At 40.1% G+C, this 19,753-nt stretch overlaps 1 pseudogene; it reads left to right on the top strand.

The window, feature by feature from the left end:
• LOC126088271 (trissin receptor-like) overlaps window positions 1-19,753 on the top strand; it is a 196,680-nt pseudogene that overhangs the window by 55,109 nt on the left and 121,818 nt on the right.

Raw genomic sequence — 19,753 nt, 5'->3', positions numbered from 1 at the left:
CGTGAAGCTAGTGTGACATGCTGTAAAAGCTTTTGTAATCAATCTATTGTCGTTCAGCTGCCCAAGCACGTTTCAATAGTTACAGTATTTCGAAGAATGAAGCATTATTACCCACCACAAAAGAACTTTTTTGGGGGGAGGGGGAAGAGATACATATGCAGAAATTCAGTTTATGAAAACATTACAGCTGCGACACATTTATTTCAGCACATGTATGTATTTTCAGATATGCAAAACAGATAAACAAAAGGTGCGTTTTACCGCATGTTCCTGATCTTGTTCCGCAGGAAATCTGATGGTGATTATGGTGGTAACCATGTCACGGCGGCTGCGTTCCGTTACCAACTTCCTGCTTGCCAACCTCGCCTTTGCTGATCTGTGCGTCGGCATCTTCTGCGTCTTCCAGAACCTCTACATACACCTCGCCACCACGTACGTATCTTGGGCAACTCTTTGCTGTTTCCACAGAAAAATCAGACAATATATAAAATTAAAAAGTAACCAAAAGATCTCTCTATATTACTGTTGTTATTCACATTGTCATCATTTATGTCATTACTAGTTGCGTAGCCACGTTCCGGCGTATGAATGTTTACTGCAGTCCATTTCCTCCATACCCCTCTCTCCGTCCGTCTCTTCCTCGTCCACCTCCTCCGGCCACAGTCTCTGTTCATTTCCTGGGCCCTAATCTCAGTCCACCTTCTCCTACCCCATTCGCCCGTCTGCTTCTTACCCCTCTGTCTTATCCTCCCCTCTAATTCCACCCCCTCCTCCTCATTCTGTCTCTTCCTCAGTCCTCTAAGTAAACCAACTCCTCCCCTGTCTTCATCTCCTCCTCCCCTCTCTCCTTGTCCATCGCCAATTCCACCTCTCACTGTCCATCTCAACTTATCCATTATCCCTGTACGTATTTTTCTACCCTCTCTCTCTGTCCCGTCGCTCCACCCCTCGCATTCTGTCGACCTCCTCCTCTTTCCTTTCAGTGTCTACTTTCTTTTCACCCCTTTTCCTGTCCATCTCCTGCTCTTCCCTTTCACTGTCCGTTTCCTAATACTGCTCTCTCTGTCGTTCTCATCCTCCCCCCCTCTCTGTCCATCCTCTCCTCCCCTACTCTCACCACTCCGATAAGAGAGTGCTCCTACCCCCACAGTATTTATTTATACACACATCAAAGAAAGTTTTCCATCACCCCAGTTCCTAGAACTTCTGAAGATAGACGTTGACTGTGGATATTGTATCACAGACATAGTCCCTTTGACTGTTCAGAGATGTCACTAAACCCGCCCAAAGATGTAAACGACCATGCTTGAGCTGCGCCTATTAGATGGAGGGGGTCCGACAGCCGATTAGTTCCAGTCATACCACCAGGCTCGTGTTCTCTGTAAATCAACCGTGTCTAGGCGGCCAACACCGCGGTTTGACATCGTCCGCATTGTTACTTTGTACCAGGAAGGGATCTCAACAAGGGAAGTGTCCAGGCATCTCGGAGTGAACCAAAACGATGTTGTTCGGAACTGGAGGAGCCACAGAGAGACAGGAACTGTCGATGACATGCCTCGCACAGGCCGTCCACGGGCTACTACTGTAGTGGATGACTGCTACCTACGGATTATGGCTCGAAGGAACCCTGACAGCAACTCTACCTTGTTGAATAATGCTTTTCATGCAGCCACAGAACGTCGTGTTACGACTCAAACTGTGCACAATAAGCTGCATGATGCGCAACTTCACTCCCGACGTCCGCCGGCCGAAGTGGCCGTGCGGTTAAAGGCGCTGCAGTCTGGAACCGCAAGACCGCTACGGTCGCAGGTTCGAATCCTGCCTCGGGCATGGATGTTTGTGATGTCCTTAGGTTAGTTAGGTTTAACTAGTTCTAAGTTCTAGGGGACTAATGACCTCAGCAGTTGAGTCCCATAGTGCTCAGAGCCATTTGAACCTCACTCCCGACGTCCATAGCGAGATCCATCCATGCAAACACGACTTCATGCAGGGCGGTACAGATAGACCCAACAACATGCCGAATGAACCGCTCGAGATCTCTTCGACGAGTGTCGCATATGCCTTTAACCAGAGAACCATCGGAGACGTGCTTGGAAGCAACCCAGTTACTCTGAACGCCTTAGACACACTGTCCAGCAAGTGCAGCAAGGTGGACGTTCTCTGCTGCTTTGTGGTGGCATTATGTGGGCCGACGTACAACGCTGGTGGTCATGGAGGGCGCCATAACGGCTGTACGAAACGTGAATGACATCCTCCGATCGGTAGCGCGACCATATCGGCAGCATTTTGGCGAGGCATTCGTCAACATGGACGACAATTCGCGTCCCCATCTGGCATATCTTGTGAATGGCTTCGTTCAGAATAACGACTTCGCTCGACAATAGTGGCGAGCATGTTCTCCAGACATGAACCCTAACGAATGTGCCTGGGATAGATTGAAAAGTGCTATTTATGGATGACGTAACCCAACAACATCTCTGAGGAATCTACACCAAATTGCCGTTGAGGAGTGGAACAATCTGGAACAATAGGGTCTTGATGAACTTTTAGATAGTATGCCGAAACGAATACAGGCATGCGTCAATGCAAGAGAACGTGCTACTGGGTATTAGAGGTATCGGTGTTTACAGTAACCACCTTTGACGGTCTCGCTATATGGTGGTACAACATGCAATGTGTGGTTTACATAAGCAATAAAAAGGGTGGAAATTATGTTTATGTTGATCTCTATTCCAATTTTCTGTACAGGTTCCGGGACTCTCGGAAGTAGATGATACAAAACTTTTTTTGATGTGTGTTGGTATTAAGTAATATGTGTACTATGTCTGTTTGAAACCGACCCATAGGTTTAGGAAGAGCTTCTTAGTCCTTGGTTTTGTCGGTGTACGCAATTTTCACATGTATTTTATTTATTTCACTCAAATTTTACCCCTATTTTATCTGTAGCGTCAGTTTCGTTACAATTTTGTTGTCATGCAGCTTAATTTTTATGGCGTCATATCTTCTGAACGATGTGTCGTACAATCATATGTTTTGCAGCTACATTCAGCGTTATATGTGAATACTGCCTGCAATCAGTTGCAAAAACACACTTCACCTCTTAGCAACAAATAATCCTGAGCTAATAACGAGCATCAAAATCGATATAGGAATTAAATAACATAGTGTTGACGTAGCGAGAGTGAATATCATAACTCCCAAATCCACAAAAAATAAACAAGAAATATCTGTTCAAAAACTCAGATAAAATTTGGTTGATGCCTTCCTTAGAGATAATCACTACTCCTTCCAAGTTAACAAAATAAGTGTAGAGCAGTTATGGGTGCACTTCAAGGAAATAATTCAGTCAGGGGTTGAGAGATTTATACCAAATAAACTAACAAACGACGGAACTGATGTTCCATGGTATACAAAAAAGATCAGAGCATTGTTTCAAAAACAATGTAAAAAGCGCGCCAAATTTAAATGAACGCAAAATCCCCGAGAGTGCCGACCTTTTACAGAAGCTCTAAATTTATCGCGGACCTGCAATGCGAGAGGCCTATTATAGTTTCTACAGCGAAACGTTGTCTCGAAACCTGGCAGAAAATCCAAGGAGATTCTGGTCATATGTAGACTCTAAAGTCTGCTAACGGCAATACACAATCAATGCCTCGGTAGCAATGGAAATACTGTCGATGACAGTAGAGTCACTGAACACAGCCTTCCAAAATTCTTTCACCAAAGAAGACGAGGTAAATAATCCAGAATTCGAATCATGAACCGCTGCCAAATGGGGTAACATAGAAATAGATACCCTCGGAGTGCTTAATGAAAGCAAGTCTTCGGTCCATATTGTACACCAATTAGGTCTCTTTCAGAGTATGTTGATGCAATTGTTCCATAATTTACAATCACACACAATCGCTCGCTCGACGAAAGATCTATACACAAAGACTGGGAAGTTGCACTGGTCGGACCAATATTCAAGAAAGGCAATAGGAGTAGTCCTCTATAAACTACAGGTCCTTATCACTAACGTCGATATTCAGCAGGATTTTGGAAAATATAGTAAAGAGAACGGGCTATTCACAGATAATCAAAACAGATTTAGAAAACATCGATCTCTTGAAACACAACTACTTCTTAGTTCAAACGAAGTGTTGAGTGCTATCGACAAGGGATTTCAAATTAATTCCGTACTTCTAGATTTACAGAAGTCTTTTGGCACCATACCTCACAGGTGGCTTGTAATCAAATTGCGTGCTTACGGAATATCGCCTCCGTTAGGCGACGGGATAAGTAAATTCCTGTTAGAGAGGTCACAGTTCGTAGTGACTGATGGAAAGTCATCATTTAAAACAGAAGTGATTTCTGACGTTCCCCATGTGTGTTATAGGTCCTCTGCTATTCCTTACCTATATAAACACCTTAGCAGACACTCCAAGCAGGCGTCTTAGGTTGTTTACAGATGATCTTGTCGTTATCGTCTAGTAAAGTCACCAGAAGATCAAAACCAATTGCAAAACGATTCAGGTAAGATGTCTGTATGTTGCGAAAATTAGAAACTGACCCCAAATAACGAAAAGTGTCTGGTCACCCACATTGTGCTAACAGGAATCCATTTAACATTGGTTACATGATAAATCAGGCAAATCTAATGGTCTAAACTCAACTAAATGCCTAGGAATTACAATTACAAAATTGGGAAAACACATAGAAAATGCTGTGGGGAAGACAAACAAAAGATTGCGTTTCAGCGGCAAAATATTAGGAGATGTGACAGATGTACTAAACAGATTGCCTACTATCTTTTGGAGTGCTGCTGCGTGGTGTAGGATCCATTAATTCGATAGAATTCATGGCGTACAATGAGAAAGTTCAGAGAAGGGCGGCGGGTTTTGTATTATCGGAAAATAGTGAAGAGAATGTCACAGACACGATACAGGATTTCTGTTGGACATTATTTTAAAAAAGGCGTTTCTAGTTGCGGCGGGATCTTCTCACGAAATTTCAGTCACCTACTTTCTCCTTCGAAAGCTCAATTATTTTGATGACGCCGACCTACGTAGGAAGAAACAATCCTCATAGTAAAATAAGGGAAGGTAGTGCGCGCAAGGAAATATGTAGTTGTTCGTGTTCGTTTTTCCAGCGCGCTGTTCGAGATGGAATAATAGGTGATTAGTGTGAAGGTGGTTCAGTGAACCCTCTGCCAGGCAGTTAAGTGTGATTTGCGGGGCAGACATGTAGTCGTAGATGTACAAAATGTGATGCTGATAGAGGTAGTAGTAAAGAAATAGTAAATTAAAAAGTCATGCCTGATGCGTTAGTTTTACGGCATGAACAGCGAAAATATAGTAAACGATAAATATTTTTCTCTTTCGTCATATGGTAAGGGTGTCAGCGAGAAAGTAGCTCGTAAAGATATGAAATTATGTGTAAATTTGGTTGCATTTCACTCAGTGCTCTCATTCCCTAGTACTACATGAACACTTTGTCACCCACACCCCCACCGCGTTGCGCGGTAAGTGGTTCTTAACCCCATAGTGGTACTTACCAGACAGTAATTGGTATATGTACCAAGATCAGTTGAAATCGTTCCAAGGGTTTAGGAGATATGTCACGAAGTTACATACATAGACTTTGGTATGTATGAACTAACAAAATCACTCCGTAGTCTCAACCTTGTTACTGCGTCGTCTTCATGCAACGTTCAACATGACAACCATTCATCATCTACTGGTGTATAATTGTCTTTCTGCAGTTTTACCAATGTAAAACGTATTCTCCTCTATTTCCAGAAACAGGAAATACAGATACTTCACCAATTTGTCTCCTGTCTAGTACGTTACATTCCAGGATGGATCTGTGATTTTGGAGTTGAGTACCTAAACTCCAAACTCAGTCACAAAAACTCTCGAGAAACGCTGTCACACCTGAGGTTCTCTTAAGTTATGCGCGAATGTCTTAGTCTTTCGGTTCGTGTCCATTCAGCTATCACAATAGTGGAAAAACGAAGCGTATAGGAGATGATTTTCTTGACAGATACGACGCTACGAAACTGATGACAAACAACATCTATTCCGTCAGTGGAGGAAATCTCCGACCCTGTCGGGAATCCAACACGGACCGCGTCGGTCACGAATCTGCCGCGCTGACCACGCAGGTAGCGGGTCGGACAAGCGTGAATTTTGCTGCTAGTGCGGCGTATGAGTGGGTCTTAACACGCTGTCTGAGCAGTCTGGTGCAGATGGGTGTGTAATGAATGTGGCAGCCAAGTCGCGAGTTATCGGGTCTGACAGGCGACGATATTCGATGCAACACTCTTTAATCATTGTCTGTCGGAAATTACACAAGAGTTCGAAATTCTGAAGTCAATAGCGTTTATATTGAATCTCCATTATCGCACAGAGAATGTTTCAAAAATGTTCAAATGTGTGTGAAATCTTATGGGACTTAACTGCTGAGGTCATCAGTCCCTAAGCTTACACACTACTTAACCTAAATTATCCTAAGGACAAACACACACACACACACACACACACACACACACACACCCATGCCCGAGGGAGGACTCGAACCTCCGCCGGGATCAGCCGCACAGTCCATGACTGCAGCGCCAGAGAATGTTTCCTACAAGTGTATGACGAACGGACATCAGGTGGTCGGCACAGAGCAATACTGACTGATAAACGGTCTGTTCTGAGATTCACACCAATACAAATTCGTGGCATCGGGAAGCAGTTTCTAACATACGTGTAGACACGTCAAATCTGGCGGCTTCCCAAGAGTATAGTTTATCCATATTATCAGAGTATTTGAATGAATATTTCTAATACAGTTAAATAGTGTACGGCGATTCTCTTGAACTTGCAACGAGTAAAGAGATTGTACGAATTCATTGTAACGAAAAAGTTTACAAAAGAAGCTGTTTTGGCCAAGGAAAAGAATAATATTTATTTGTGGCTGCACAAATGAGAAAAATTCAGTTGATTTTCAAGTGGATTCAGTTTACAAAAATATTTTAGTCGTGTGACATCTGTTACATGCTATCTCGACGTATTGCCTGTCCCCAAGTTCTTCTTACCACCATCTCTTGAGCCAATTAAACCCAGGTTCCTCCCACATGCGCTGATGTGTTCATCAGGGTTGATCCTGAGATCGCACCAGTGGAGATTTCATCCAAACCAAATTCTCATCCTGACAGAAATATCCAGGAACCCCTCCGTATTAACGACGAGTCAGCATGGCAACGTGTCCTCTTGAAATTCGCAAAGGAAATGCATGTGGCGTCTGTTGTCGTGGGCCACAGAAAACTGGCAGCATCTTTGTAACTGCCGTTCCTACCTCCCAGTAACCGCCGAAAAGATTCGTTGCTTTTACTGGAAGGTATGCGTTTCACCACGACTTTTAAAATTTTATTCCCCCACAACTGTGCCTCTTCGGTAGGAATATCATCAAGTGGCAGCTTCAATTTCTTACAGAAGAAGGTCAACGTAAATGTTAGGAGTATGGAAGAAGGAACATATATAAAAATGCGGAAGATAAGAGAGAATAGCCCCTCAGCTGTCAGAGAAAAATAATCCTACCTTTGAGAGTTACATCGTCTGCATAAGCATGTGTTACTAATCTGTTGTCCATGCATTCGTTGCATGGGGGCTTAATTAAATTTTTTGATTATGCAAATATTTTTACTGTCTGTCCGGTTACGCAGCCTCGTAACCGGTTGGCCCTGAGTAGTATTAGTGCGCAATCTGACTGCATAGAACAACAACAAAGAATGAAAGAAAACTTCCGTTAACGCAACTAATTAATTAAGTCCCCAGCAACTATAAAACCTACGAAACAACAAAACACAAGTGTAGCTGTTCTGCGTGTGGAAGTGTGATTCAACGTACACATCTGGCACGGTTCTTCCTCAATAAGACCAGATATTTTAAACACCATTTGTACTGAAATAACTAAAAAAAAACAAAAATACTATAATTGCACATAGAAACCAGAAATACAGTCTAATAGAAGAACACGAGCCAGATGCTTTGTTGACTGAACCTGTGACCAAGAGGCATTATTGTTTAAGACATTGAAATAATTAAAAAAAGGAATATTTTTACCTTCATATATATTGACGAAAAGTATACTCTAGTCCATCAAAGCAATATGACAACATCTGAACAAGCACTCTCCATGGGAACTTCTCAACAACGACACGCTATTGCAACATCTCCACAAGCACTCTCTACCACCGCTTCTCGACAAGCACTCTCCACGACTACTTCACGACAAGCACTGCCAGTGGAGACGGCTGAATAATACTCTTTGGCGCAATCTCTGGCGCTGTGACTCAGTGTAGCCACCTTTCATATGCCCCTCCTCCATGGGCTAGAATTTGATGGTATTTTTGCCAGCATTGGTGGTGAAAAAACCACCAAATTCGTCCAAAAAATACAGACAAAAATTAAGAAGTAATATTAATAAGTAAATATCACATAACTAAATAAATTTTGGCTTTGCACTGACCATTCAATAACCTAATATATAAAATACAGTAAGGAATACAAATGTTTGAATACATGTGATTTTACATAACAGTTTACATAAGTATTATTCAATCAATGGCACCAGAAATGACGAACAGGTGCAGGTAAGAATCTCATAACATTTCATAAACAGTAAACACACAAAAAATTAGTTTATACAAATATTCACATAAAGTCTTGTCAATAGTTCAATAAACAAGCAGGACTCCTCAGAGTAGTTAACAGTTTTAACAGTAGCATCCAGCAATGATCAACAGGTGCAAATAGCAGTCTCATAACATTTCATCAACAGTATTTAAACAGCTTCAACAGTGGCACCCAGGAATGTTGAACAGATGCAGACACCAACAAGTGACATCATTTCATTAGAAGCAGTCCATCAATGGCACCCAGTAATGTTGAACAGGTGCAGACACCAACAAGTGACATCATTTCAGTAGAAGCAGTTCCATCAGTGGCACCCAGTAATGTTCAACAGGTGCAGATACCAACAAGTGACATTATTTCAGTAGAAGCAATCCATCAGTGGCACCCAGTAATGTTGAGCAGGTGCAAGTAACAATCCATAATGTTCACTATCACTAATTAGACAGTTCATCAAAGTTCATTAGCACAAATTAAACATCTCCTAGTGGCACCCTTCATGTTGAACAAGTGTACGTAACAGTCCATAATATTCACTATCACTAATTAGACAGTTCATCAGAGTTTATCAAGAGAAATTAAACATTTCCAAGTGGCACCCAGGAATGTTGAACAGATGCAGACACCAACAAGTGATATCATTTCAGCAGAAGCAGTCCATTAGTGGCACCCAGTAATGTTGAACAGGTGCAGACACCAACAAGTGACATCATTTCAGTAGAAGCAGTTCCAGTAGTGGCACCCAGCAATGTTTAACAGGTGCAGACACCAACAAGTGACATTATTTCAGTAGAAGCAGTCCATTAGTGGCACCCAGTAATGTTGAACAGGTGCAGACACCAACAAGTGACATCATTTCAGTAGAAGCAGTCCATCATTGGCACCCAGTAATGTTGAGCAGGTGCAGACAGCAACAGTTTGAATGTACACACAATTGCTTTTACAAAATCATTATCAATGCTCTTATACTAAACATACAAATTATAACAAACACACAAATGATATCAGAGAATTGTCGTATTAACTATTACAAATACACAAATATCAGTAAACCTATAATATTTATGGGTGTCAGTGCAAGCCACAACAAACAAGTAAAATAATATTTAGGAGATAGGTCGGTACCAATTATTTGGGATTAGGAAAGGAAAACACACAAAACACACTCACTCATCTTTCATCCACATTAAGTACTGCTGTGTAATTGAATAGTGTTGACTGTGTAAATGCAATTCTGTCAAAATTTGATGTTCAACATGTGTATCAGGTAGTAGTGGTAACAGTGTATAGCAGTCAATAATAGTTAGTCAATGTCGTAGTCATCATCTCAAGACCAATGTTTGCTAAGCCAAATCAAATGTACGGTTGCTGAACAACTGTCAGTGTGCCAAGATTTGCAAATGCTTCCTCTCTCAAAAAAAAAAAAAAAAAAAAAAAAAAAAAAAAAAAAAAAAAAAAAAAAAAAAAAAAGTATATACTGCTTAGTGATTTAACAAAGTATGTGTGTAGACAATCTTCTTTCCACTTGAGTGTTCTAGTCTGCTATCTTCATCCTCCTCGTTCCATATAGACCAACAAACAAACAAAAATGCTCCTTACTTACTTCACCTCTTATCCACCAAAACTCCAATAATCATCAGCATCACATAATCTTAATACTTCAATAATACCTCTTACGTCAATACATATAAACCTTATCATGAATATCATTTACCTTACCTCTTGTCTACCAAAACTTCAATAATCATCAACTTCACACAATCTCAATACCTCAATAATACCTCTTCAATACGTCGATACGTATAAACGTTATCACCAATATCATTTCACTTCCCTAACAACTCTTTCCTCTAGTCAGTCTCCTCGAACAAGTACAGATAAAATCCTAGTGCAAACTTCAATTCATCATCCCATACAATCCGAAGACACAATGTCCACACACAACCTCTGTGTAATCCATCTGAGCCAAATCTTCTACTCATTATGAATTATAAAATACATTTTGGTTACCTTGTCCATCATAAAATAAAAGAAATGCATACATGACCTCTAACAGCCTTCAGTTTCAATAACTTTCAGTAAGTAGGTGCGAGTACATAGTATGAAAGATCACATAAGACTTTGAATGAATAAATCGTAATATTTCACAGTGTGTACACCACTTCAAGAATCATGGCAAAACAGAAGCAAACATGTGGAGTATTTCTTGTGTCAAGTGTCACTTACTATTTCAGTTGCTCACGAAGAATGCAGTGTAATAACTGTCAATGGTCTAAACCTAGTGTTGGTATGTCATGTCGTTAGCTTTCTTCCTAGTAACATAAATTTATACAGCTTCCATAAAATCTCCAGCTCATGGTAGTTCATTTTCTTATCTTAAAATATAAAGCACTGAGCGTAAGCAAAACATTCAATAGCGAGTAAATATACCAGTAGAGAATACAATGTCAACAAATGGATGTAGCACAATCCCTACAACGAGGCTCTGCCAAGCGAACAATAATTAATACCGTAGTGCGACCCAAACTCTGTGTTCGTACACTGTACATCAGCATTTCTATATACCAAATTAAAGAATAGTTATGACAACAAGCAGAAATGTGCAAATATGCAATCCATACGCAAAGCAGCAAATATGTTATCTTACATAATAAACAGGTCATTGGCATCATATCAGCATAAGCAAATAAATGTTCATATGTAATCTTAATAAGTAAACATGAAGGCGCAAGCAGATAAATCACAAAGTATAACTTACATACATAACCACAGTCAGCACAATTAATCAGGTGACAATTATAATTTAAAGAAATAAGCACAGCAGGCACATTAAAAAAAGCATAGCAGCCAAGCAATGCATAATGTACATAATTAACAACCCTGTTCATTAATCAATCACTGTCAAAATCAGTTAACACAAAGTATAAATCTCGATATCGCGAGCAGCAAATTACGTCTAAAGTACGTACCTAAGTGGAAATATGTTACCTGAAAAATAAACCCAATTAATAGTTACCTTTTTAGTTTATTACTTTCTTCTTCGAAATTACATTCTTCCTGAAAATTTCTCGATAGCAAGTCCTCTTAACGTCAGACACACACAGAATTTACCTGAAGTTCTTAAATATTTTATATAACCGTATCCTGAAAAATACTGAACGTTAATAACATAATTTATCAAGTCACTATAGCTTTATACTGAATTTAATCGGAGAAATTAGACTGCGTATTTGTTTACGGCTATCAGTGCATTCGCACTGAGCGCTCGATCAGCGGTAGGCGCATGACGTAGGAAGTAATTGTTTGAGGTCAACGACTGCCTTGTGCGGCGCGCAGACTTGACTGTTGCTTTGAGTGTGTGCCGCCACCAAAACACAGCGCGGTATCCTTGTATTCTCTGCATGTTTACGTATAACTGTTGGTTTCTCGAAAGTATGTCATTCCACAAAAATTTTAACGTTCGATATGTGATGTATTCCCTTAGATCGCCGAGATTTAAGAGTTTCTACTTCAACAGTGTTATCATGAATAATTTTGCAAATCCTATATGGACCGTTATAAAGCAGAAAAAATTAGCGACACAAGCCTTTTCCTTTGTGAGACAAACGATGAGACTTAATTAACACCTTTTTGACCAACTGACAAGATTTTTAAACGACCAGGACGTTTAGCTGATTTCTCTCTTCAAGCAGCCGCAGATGCAATATTTTGTAGAGCCAGGTTGACAACTTCAGAATGCTGCAGTTTCCGTGTAGGCGGAAAAGGAATGATTTCAGAAATGCGATTTGACGGTGCTTTATTTTTCAATATCAATATAGGCGGTAAAGAAGTTGAATCATTAGGGAGTTCATTCAGAATGTTTTGAAAAATATGAAGATACTGATCCCACGTTCTGTGATTCCGATGACAATAAAGTCGACACAATTTATTGATTTCCTTCATCCATCTCTCTGAAGCGTTAGATTGAGGGTGAAAAAGTGAAATGAAAATTGGTTTAATCTTACGACGCTGTAGAGTACGAAGCCAAATTTTAGAGCGAAACTGTGATCCATTTTCTGATATAACTTTATCAACATGACCCACTTCTTTAAGAAAATGTTAGATGAAAGCGTTAGATACTGAACGAGCTGTTGCTTTGCAAAAAGGTGTAAAACACACATATTTTTATGTCAATTCCACTGCTACCAAAATGTACGCAAAACCATTAGTAGAACGAACCACTGGACCGAACAAATCGACTGCAGCCATGTCGTTTAATTTCACTGGAATGATAGGAAACAACGGTGCTCTGTGAGAAATAGTTGGCGGCTTAGCCTTTTGACATAATTTGCATTTGGCAAGAACAGATCGAATACATTTTTCCAAATTACTGAAGTAGCAATTTTCTCGTAATTTATGAAAGCATTTTCCGGGACCGAAGTGTGCATAACTGAAATGTGTGTACCAAATCAATTTATTAACCCACTCATCAGGAATACAAACTAACCAAACAGTTGTCGACCGATTTTCGTTTAAAAAGAATATCATTGCGAACTAAATAATACTGTCTAATCGCTACGCTTTCCTTTCTCCTCCACTTCTCCTTAATGTCCTTCCAGATTGGATCCTTGTTTCACTCCTTAGCGATGTCCTGGAGCGAAGACGAAATAAAATTCTCAAACGCAACACCTTGAATATACATTAAACAATAATTGTTTTCTTTGCAGTCCTCTTCAGCACTTTGTTTCAAACCCATCGGTGCACGTGATAAAGGATCAGCAATAATATTTGAAGAACCCTGTATGTAAACAATACTAAATTCAAATTCCTGTAGATACAGCGCCCATCGTGACAATCTTCCATGAGTTAATTTTGCTGACATAAGAAATTCCAGAGCTCGATGATCAGTGTAAACTTTAGTATGTCTGCCATACAAAAATATGCGAAATTTTGTGAAAGCCCATACAACAGCCAAGGCCTCAAGTTCAGTAATCGAACAATTCTTTTCTGATTTAGAGAGAACACGACTTCCAAATGCAATAGTTTTCTGTACTACAACGCCGTTTTCTTCTATCTCTTGAAATAAGTGTGCACCTAGGCCATTGTATGATGAGTCCGTCGCCGAACAAAAATCTTTAGATAAATCCGGATGTGGAAGAAGTGGAGCAGCAACTAAAGCATCACGAAGTTGTTCAAACTCTGATTGAGCTTCCTCATCCCAACACCAATTAGAATTCTTTCCCGACAATTCACATAAACGAGGTGTGGGCAAATTGTCCAATCTAACAAAGCGTCTAAGAAAATTACAGACACCAAGGAAACTACGAACATCGCGTTTTGTGGTAGGAACAGCATAATTACGAATAGCATCTAGTTTCTCTGGATCAGGAAGAATACCTTCTGTAGAAATAATATGACCGAGAAATTTCACCTGAGAACGACCAAATTCAGATTTTTCCAGGTTCACTGTAATGCCAACTCTTGCAAAAATACGTAATAATGAATCCAAAATTTTGTTATGCTCACTCCAAGAACGTTTAGCAATAAGAATATCGTCAACATTGAAGTGATATTGTCACGAAGATAAACAGGTAAAATTTCGTTTAAACTACGAATGAATGCTGCAGAAGATATAGTAAGTCCAAACGGTAATTTCCGAAATCACTTTTGGGTAAAATAGTCATATCCGGTTATTTTTTACACGCTCTCTAGATAGATTGATAGTCGAAGGGTTGTTTTGATAGATGCAAAGAATAGTAAAAGAGTAGGCAGCAGTGCAGAAAACTAAAAGGGAAATAGCACTACTACAGCTCGGGGCCCTGTGCACGCTACGGCACATATTCACTTAGTGTAGCGAATCCCCTGAGGACTTTAATAGCCGCACATAAATTCCAGTTTGTGACTTAGTGGCCAATTTGGTGGAAGTGTGTACATAAATTGATCTAACCATGAACATGGATGTATGTCGTTCTTAGAATTACGAAAAATCTTAAATTTCCGAACAGTTAAGAAGTATTTATAGTCAAAGTTTTCTCCTCGTGGCGACAAAGACCTACCGCGTCTGTCCCAGTCCGAATGTCGATTATTGTCAAGTTCGCGCGCCCGACGCTCTCTTGTTGCTTCTCGTAAATGAAACAAATTCTTTTCTTCAAACCCCTCTGCTATCTGTGATTCTAAATTTCTTCTGCTGTCTTTTCCTACGATTTCGCCTTCAATTTGTTTGACTTGCTTTCGTAATGCCTCAAATTCCCTTTTAACGCGATCATTAAATTTTCCCTGATTTTCAACATGCTTATTTATGTTCTGGTACTCTTAGGTTTCTGAAAATGGCAATGGAGCTGTATCATCTGAATCTCTGTCCCCATTTGAACTAAGACTTGTCAATTTACCTGCAATCTCCTCAACTCTTTCCGATAAGTCACCTATTTGTTCTTTCTGTTTATTTACGTCTTCCGTAAGTGTCGTGACTCGGGTTTCAGTATTGACACATTTGGTAGTTAACTGTTCATACTGTTGTGTTAAGTTATTTATTCTGTCATTTGGTACGGATTCCTCGATTCTTTAAAATATTTCTTCCTTATCGTGTGCACGTTGTAAATTTAACTCTGAAAATTTTTGTACTATCACGCGATCTCTTTCTTCCTGTTCTCTATCCTGTTCCTTTTGTCTAATCTCTACTGCAATTTATCTATTATTGTGAGAATTCAAAATCGGTTGTACTTCTTCTCTCATTTCTTTCTTTAATTCATCTTTCATGTTTTTGAAACATGTCCCTATTCGTGAATCTAACCGTGTTTCCATTATTTTTAATTCAGATCCTAACTATGATCCCAGTGAGTCTAACCGTGTTTCCATTGTTCCCATTTGTGAGTCTAACAGTGTTGCCATTGTTCCCATATCTGTCTTTAATTCAGATCGTAACTGCTCCATTGTTCCCATTTGTGAGTCTAACCGTGTTGCCATTGTTCCCATATCTGTCTTAATTGTTCCTATTTGTGATCCCAAATTTAATACTGCACTCATTAACTGCTCCATATTAACTGGTTCGAAATTCTTTTCGCCCCTAACATTTCCCGTAAAACTAACTTCCTTCGACATAGCCGTAAAGCTATCTGTGTTCGATACTATTCCAGAATCTTCTGGATTTTTAGATTGTGAAAAATTTTGAACTGTTTCCGGGCTATTTTCCCGACTTATTAAATTGTTTTCCACTTCCTTGTTCATCATTCTGTTCTCCTGTGTTGCCGAGTTTGCCATGTCAACAATTTCATCATTCTCACTATCCATCATTTTTGCCTTTTTCATCGATCGCGTAATCATTTACAAAACATACAAAACTCGTTCCTATACGAAAATTACGGGACACTTTATCTCCTACTATACCATTCACACGAAATGTTTCCTGACAAACACGCCTAACGAACAATTGAAATCTTCATAATTGCACAAAATTGTCAAACCCATATACAAGACGTCAAAAATTAAATTCTGCCAAAATACCATTAAAAGAATGACAACACAACTACAAATGTTCATTACCAAATCTACACATGCAATATAGACTACAATTACTAAACTACAAATTACTTCAACAAAACTACTGTCTGCTATTTTTACTATCAGAAGAATTCCAAGGGACGATCCGAAGCAGCGGTCGCCACGTGCATGGGGGCTTAATTAATTTTTTTGTTTATGCAAATATTTTCACTGTCTGTCCGGTTACGCAGCCTCGTAACCAGTTGGCCCTGAGTAGTATTAGTGCGCAATCTGACTGCATAGAACAACAACAAAGAATGAAAGAAAACTTCTGTTAACACAACTAATTAATTAAGTCCCCAGCAACTATAAAACCTACGAAACAACAAAACACAAGTGTAGCTGTTCTGCGTGTGGAAGTGTGATTCAACGTACACATCTGGCACGGTTCTTCCTCAATAAGACCAGATATTTTAAACACCATTTGTACTGAAATAACTAAAAAAACCAAAAATACTATAATTACACATAGAAACCAGAAATAAAGTCTAATAGAAGAACACGAGCCAGATGCTTTGTTGACTGAACCTGTGACCAAGAGGCATTATTGTTTAAGACATTGAAATAATTAAAAAAAGGAATTTTCTTACCTTCATATATATTGACGAAAAGTACACTCTTGTCCATCAAAGCAATATGACAACATCTGAACAAGCACTCTCCATGGGAACTTCTCAACAACGACATGCTATTGCAACATCTCCACAAGCACTCTCTACCACCGCTTCTCGACAAGCACTCTCCACGACGACTTCACGACAAGCACTGCCAGTGGAGGCGGCTGAATAATACTCTTTGGCGCAATCTCTGGCGCTGTGACTCAGTGTAGCCACCTTTCATCGTCACCTTCTAAAACGAGTTGCAGATATTCGTTTTTACGGAATAATAGAATTAAGTTGTGAAACATATACAAATGTTTCTAAAAATATATGAAAAGGTTGACCTGTTAGCTGGTATTCAGATGAAATAATACTGTTGACTTTGTTCATTTTCCAATCAAAATCAAAAAGAACTACAAGTTAAAACAAAAGCATTAAACGTATATTTAAAAATACATTGCAGAAGCGGTTAAGTCCTTGAAAAGGAGCACAGCACTTCCACCAAAATTTTAACGGTCCTGCAATCAGGAAAAATTGTTTTTGGGGAGGCGAACATTATCTTCCCTGCACGGTTGAAATATTCATTAGACAGTATTTATGGAGATGAAAGTAGGTGTTGGGATGAGTGGTGGGAATACAGGAAAGGAAGAGAAGTTTGCAGTATGGGCATAACTATAGAATGAAGAGAAGGTATAGGCTTAGATGTAGAGGGAAGAGGGAGTTATAAAACGGGATGAGATGGGTGGGAAAGAGTTGTAGTTGATAGGGTGCATAAATACTGCGGTAGATTTCGTTCTTTGGGAGAGGGAGTGACAAGAAACTTCGATCAGAGAATATACAGACAGCAAAGGTGACAGATGCCATATGTCAATAGATGTGCCGCTAGCCTATCATAAAATTGGATATTAGAGGAGAGACAATAGGGATGTAGGAATCGAATTTGCTGATATCGTAGAGGTTACTGAGCTCGTAACAAGAGGAAAAGTTGAGGTGGAAACAACACTGCTTAGCAGGAAGGAGTTGATGCTGGTTTAGATGTTGATGTTTTGGGAGGCCTAGCTAAACATTGAGGTGATGGTGACAGGGCAGTAAGAGAAAGTATCGATAAGGGATTTCTTTGTTTTTTGAGAAAAATTAGAATTTTGTAGGTTTCACCTCCAGGATAGTAGTCCGCAGCTCGTGGTCTGGTGGCTAGCGTTGCTGCCTCTGGATCACGGGGTCCAGGGCTCGATTCCCGACCGGGTTGGGGATTTTCTCTGCCCGGGGACTGGGAGTTTGTGTTGTCTTCGTCATCATCATCATCATTCGTAACAGTGGCTAGATCGGACCGTCTAAAAATTTGACTGTGTAAAAATTGGGACTTTGTAAGGGCGCCTATGACCGCGCAGTTGAGCGACCCACAAACCAAACATCATCCAGGATAGTAATCTGTGGAAAAGATCGTGTGTAAAAGGGTTGCTAGGGTGACTAGAAAGAAGCCATAGGTGTTGATAGATAATTCAGGCCTGGCTGATGACAGTGTTACATCCTTTTTTGGTGTGTACTACTTGTTTTATGTCGTGTGCTCTAATTGTCTCTGACTCTGTAGTACGTTGATCAAGTTGTGGAAGATGGGAGCAATAATTGTGACAATTATATGTATTCGTGGATTGTGGAACATAGTGAGTAGTCGAAATGAGAGTCGTCAGGAATTGTGAAGATGTCACAGAGATACGCAGTATGGTCAGCTTTGCTTGATTCGTCAAGAAGGGAATGAATGCTGTGACAGAGAATTTAGTGCATTACGAACATACTGCCGGTTTGTCAACTGAACGCTTTCCAATAATTTGAGAGCGTACGGTGAGTTTAGCGTTACGTCTGGTGGATGTCAGATGCCAGTAACCGCGTTCTGTTTCTCTGTATTTCCTGGGAACGAGTACATACACGGAATGAAACAGTAAAAATGATACGATTTTCTAGGCGCGCAGTCCGGAACCGCGCGACTGCTACGGTCGCAGGTTCGAATCCTGCCTCGGACATGGATGTTTGTGACGTCCTTAGGTTAGTTAGGTTTAAGTAGTTCTAAGTTCTAGGGGACTGATGACCACAGCTGTTAAGTCCCATAGTGCTCAGAGCCATTTGAACCATTTTTGATACGATTTTCAGAGGAAGACTAGAGAGTGTGGAGAGAGAGATTGGGGTGATTAACATATAAGGTCTTCCCAGTAATGTGGGTCGATAAAAGCTTGGGGGGGGGGGGGGGTAGAGGTGGCAAGGCGGTTTATCACGTTATTGGGCGGTTAGTGAGCAGCCATTAATATAGGTGTCTATGCAGGGCCAGAGGAAACTCAAATCGGTACAGCAATAGTCTTGAATATGGGGATGAAGTACTTGAGGGTGAAGTTTTGTGTGGGTATAGTGAGTAGCGCAGGTAGATGGTCACTTCCAAATGAATAGAGGATGTGCCCAAGAAGGCATCTCGTGTTATTACTTTCAGAATGGGTGTATCATGGGATTGGATCAGTATCAGCTTTTAACTGGTAACACCACTATGCACAGGATCAGCTATGTATGTTAAGATCATCAGCAATTATATATATAGATATTATATATATATATATATATATATATATATATATATATATATATATATATATATATATATATGGATTAGGAAATCATAGGAGATGGGGTGATAAGGTCAGATGTATATGCCAACATAGTCAGATTTTTGCAGAGGACGTTAAGGACGATCTGTTCAGTGGAAGTGTTTTCAAGGGGTTGTGTATCTCTAGTGCCCAATTGCAATTCCACCTTGTGTAGTGGGAAGTGGACTATCTGTACAGTATAGGATATAGGAAGAGCTTTGGTTGGTATAATATGAAGGAACGTTTCATTTACGTTGAAGGTACTGATGCTGCGTTGGGATATGATGTGGCCGCGTGAAGTACCCACGTGGTTTGAGGCGCCATGTTACGGATTGAGCGGCCCCTCCCA

This window comes from Schistocerca cancellata, chromosome 6 (assembly GCF_023864275.1).
Source record: "Schistocerca cancellata isolate TAMUIC-IGC-003103 chromosome 6, iqSchCanc2.1, whole genome shotgun sequence".
Lineage (NCBI taxonomy): Eukaryota > Metazoa > Arthropoda > Insecta > Orthoptera > Acrididae > Schistocerca > Schistocerca cancellata.
Note: the sequence above shows the minus strand (reverse complement) of the source record. Positions and strands in the feature narration are given on the sequence as shown.